Source organism: Hippopotamus amphibius, chromosome 15 (genome assembly GCF_030028045.1).
Source record: "Hippopotamus amphibius kiboko isolate mHipAmp2 chromosome 15, mHipAmp2.hap2, whole genome shotgun sequence".
Lineage (NCBI taxonomy): Eukaryota > Metazoa > Chordata > Mammalia > Artiodactyla > Hippopotamidae > Hippopotamus > Hippopotamus amphibius.
The window spans coordinates 10,860,341-10,864,816 of NC_080200.1; the positions used below are offsets into that span (position 1 = coordinate 10,860,341).

Sequence of the window (4,476 nt, forward strand, 5' to 3'; positions counted from 1 at the left end):
CTGAAGGTTTCCTCACTAACGAAGTTCAAAGATCTCCCTGTCATCTCAAGCTACTGATATAGTCTACTTTTGCTAATTTCATAGATAATGAAATTCAGCTTGGTAAATACTAAATTTCTTCAGAAGAATATGGTTTACCAGTGACCAATACAATTCATTACTAAATAGTGACTGAAACGTCATATCGCTTACTGAAATATTGTCCTAACTCTGAGGTACAGCTGACCTGTTCCTACCATCAGTCAGGTGGAATCTGGTCTCTACATGTGACCACAGCCTTGCTTCAATACTTCTTTGTCCTACATAATTTCTGCAATATGCCTACTTAAGAGAGGGATCCCTCCCTCAAAAATCACTAAAACTAGAACCAGTGCCTCAGGCTCTGTTTCTACAGAACCAAAGCAAAGAAATTAAATTTACAGAATTGAAATCATGTGTCAAATATCATAGGCTACACAAAAATTTCAATCGTAAGTTAAAATTCACTTGGCCATTCTGTTGTCTGTCTATTTTAGAAGAATTTGGTGATGAAGAAATCAGGTATTATCATTCACCCACAATTTCTATCACTTTACTTCAATATAGAAACCCATGTTCAAAGCACATGGCACAATCACAAAACAGAAGGTAGCTCACTGATGAGTTTTCCAAGGCTCGCTTCATGTCACTATTTCTCAGACTGTAGATAAAAGGGTTCATCATTTGAGGAACTACAATATACATAACTAAAGCCACTGCAGTCTTCCTGGATGAGTCAGTAACCACAGAACTAATGTAAACTCCAAAAACTGTCCCATAGAATAAGGAGACAACTGAGAGATGAGACCCACAGGTGGAAAAAGCTTTAAGCTTTGCCCCTGATGATGGCATTCTCAAAACAGAGAAAACAATTTGAGTGTAAGAGAAAATGATTCCAAGGAGGGGAATACCACCAAATAGGCTAGCCACAGAATATATCAGAATGTTATTGATAAGGATATCAGAACAAGCCAGCTTGATGACCTGAGCAAGTTCACAGAAGAAGTGAGGGATTTCCAGGTCCTGGCAGAAGGACAGATGTAATACCATCAGACTATGGAGTAAGCCAACCATACTGCTAATTAACAGTGAAACTAGAATCAGCAGAACACAGAGTTGGGGGTTCATGATAACCGTGTACCTCAAGGGGTGACAAATGGCCACATAGCGATCATAGGCCATTGCGGCAAGGAGAAAATTCTCCAATCCACCAAAAGCCAGGACGAAGCCAATCTGGGCAAGGCAGCCTGTATGAGTGATGTGCTGTATCTGTGTTTGGATGTTTACCAGCATCTTTGGGATTGTGGTTGTGCTTATACAAATGTCAATAAAGGAGAGATTGGAGAGAAAGAAATACATGGGGGTGTGAAGATTGGAGTCAGAGATGACAGCCAGGATGATGAGCAGGTTTCCCAGGAATGTGATCAGGTACATGGACAAGAACAGGCAGAAGAGGAGAGGCTGTAGTTCTGGATTATCTGTTAATCCCAGGAGAAAAAATTCTGAAACATCTGTTTGATTTCTTGGTTCCATGTTGTTGACTAATCTGAAGGGAAAACCATGTGAAAAGAAAAGAAAAGAAAAGAAATTGGCCCCAGAGGAGAAGCATCAGCATCAACTGGGAACTTGTTAGAAATGTAAATTCTTGGTACCACTCCTGATGTACTGCTTGTAAACTCTGGAGGTAAGGGCCAGAAATCTAAGTTTTATCAAATACATCTGGAGGATGTATTTGATAGATGTCATAGTATTAAAAACAGTGCTTGAGTAAAAGAAGTAATTCTATGCATATTGTGAACCCAAGAGAATATCCAGATCCTCTCCTTTACTAATTTTTCCATCATCATCTCTCTCATCTCCTCTTCCTTTTACTCCCTTTACTGGCTACTATTTTTTATTGATCACCAGCTCTGTTTCATACCTTGTGCCAAGTGCTGAGACTGAAACAAAGAGTAAGACATGACATTTCCTTTGGAAATATTTCTTGCCTTCAGCAAACAGAAAGATGAGAATGAAGTTACCCACTTTCTCTCGTTGAGTATGGTGCCCCCAATTTTTCCTGTCTCAGAATCACCTGCAAGGCTTGTCAAATTACAGATGAGTTAGATCATACTATCACTCCATTCACCTATGGGGACACTTCATCACCCATGGAGGAAGGTGAATTTATGTCATAGATACAAAGTACACATTGCTTGGAAAAGACTAGGTCTGAGTGCAGATCATCTGCCTACTAGGTTGACCCTCTTGACCAACTGCTGTGAATGTCTCTGGATGGCAGATCATTAGCATTCCTAAGTCAAAACTCAGATTTTATAATGCTCTTTAAAATGTTAATATTTTCATCTTGAACAACTCTCCAATATTTTCCCTTGCCTGCAATATATGTCAACCTCTACTCATGAAGTATTGTATAGCTGGTCATGGCATCCACCCAAGGAACCCTTGCACCGGAGCAAAGATAAGAACATGTTGCCTACAAACTTGAGCCTTTAAGACTCCCTCTTAAAATGCAACTCATCTGCATTAGGAATTAATTCTCAGAGAAGCTGGGCAAATGTCAATGGCATTCTCTGTCTCACCTTAGTGAGACTTCTTCCCCCTAAGTCATAGTGGCATATCAGAAAAAAATGTTGAAAAGGAAGAACTCAATGAGACAGGGAACAAAATACATGGGCTTCTAAAAAAATAGATAAAAATAGAAACAATGGTTGGCCCTTTGAAGACAGAAGATTCCAAGGTAAGACAAAAATATGATACTTACAAAATAATCAGGCATCCTAATAAGACAGTTTCTATAAAGCAGTGGTCCTCTCTCACCTGGGGGAGACAGAAGTGGCCACGACAGTCTTTATTATGTAGTGTATTACTTAGACTCAAACACTCTGAATTTAATCCAGGACCGGTACTCCCTTTGAGAATGCTGAAAAGGGTTCAACTGTATGAGAAGCTTCCAAGTCCTCATTGTATAATGAGAACTATCATCAAACTACATCTGGGTATTGCAATGATGAGAAAAGAATATAAAGAGAGCAGCCAACATAGTATTCAGCACCTGGGACCCCCATACTGACATTACCTATTGTGATTTTCTTTTTCTGCCATGAACAATGGCAGCTGGCAAGTTTCATTCCTCAGAAGGAAGCAGTAGGATGGAGCAAGCCGAAGAAAGACAGTAGAAAGAGAGACTATCCCTAGCAGGACAGCTGAAAATTTCAGGGAAGAGGCTATGAGCTGAAAGTCCAGCTGGGAACTTTCATCATGTCGATAAGGAATGAAGGAAACATCCATGAAATAAATATTCATTTGCCACAAATACATGATGAAATACATAGCAATTAAATGTATTAAATGATATATATGCACTACAAACTGTATAATAGATAGCCAGTGGGAAGTTGCTGTAGAATAAAGGGAGATCAACTCAACGATGGGTGATGCCTTAGAGGGCCAGGACAGGGAGTGTGGGAGGGAGTTGCGAGAGGGAGGGGATATGGGGATATATGTATAAATACAGCTGATTCACTTTGGTGTACCTCAAAAACTGGTACAAGAGTGTAAAGCAATTATATTCCAATAAAGAGCTTAAAAAATGTATTAAATGATAAAATGAATTGCATATGAAAATCAATGCAAATAATGAAAGCCTATAAGGGAAAAAATTTTGAATGACAAAGTATACAGCATTTCAAAATTTTAAATATATATATTGAACACTTACAAGTGATAATTCATAATAAAAATAAACCTGTAAGATTTATGTTTATTATGGTTATTCAAGTAAAAAAAATACAGAGATATGAATGGCTTGGTACCCACCCAGTCAATAGCATCAAATTCACACACTTAAATGTCCTCGTTCTGGGTGTTTTCATTCCAATAAATAATACAGATACATATGGAGCTCCCACATCATGTGTTGGGACAGTCTTGATTATTCTCCTTCCCCAGGGGAACCACTGCATGAACATCATATACGTTAATTTTCAGCAATTTTTACTATAATTAGTGTTATTGTTCCATAAATAATTGCATTCATTTGCATTTTGAAAGTTCTATATAAGCAGGACCATATAGTACATGTTATTTACAATTGGCCTTCTTGTGTAATTTACCTTTTCTTTATTGTTGATATATTTAATCCTTCTTCACTAATTTTAATTACCAGAGAGTATTCCACTGTTTTATTACATTATATTTTATTTCTTTATTCCCTAGCTGATAGGTATTATGATTAATGCCCTTATCTTGTATATGTTTATGAACACATATACAATATAAAGCAATGCATGGGAGATACTATCACATTCAAGGTGATGTTGTCTCTAGGAAGAAGAGAACAAGAACTGAGGGAGATACAAGACAGATGCCTTTAAAAGATGTATTAATTCATTACTTTATTTAAAAAAAAGACCTGGAGTTAATATAGCAGAATGTCAACCTTTGTTAATTCTGGAA

General features: G+C 37.6%; 1 pseudogene; it reads right to left on the minus strand.

The window, feature by feature from the left end:
- Nucleotides 1-613: 613 nt before the first annotated feature.
- LOC130837132 (olfactory receptor 7G2-like) lies at nt 614-1,551 on the minus strand (annotated as a pseudogene).
- Between the last annotated feature and the right edge of the window lie 2,925 nt (nt 1,552-4,476).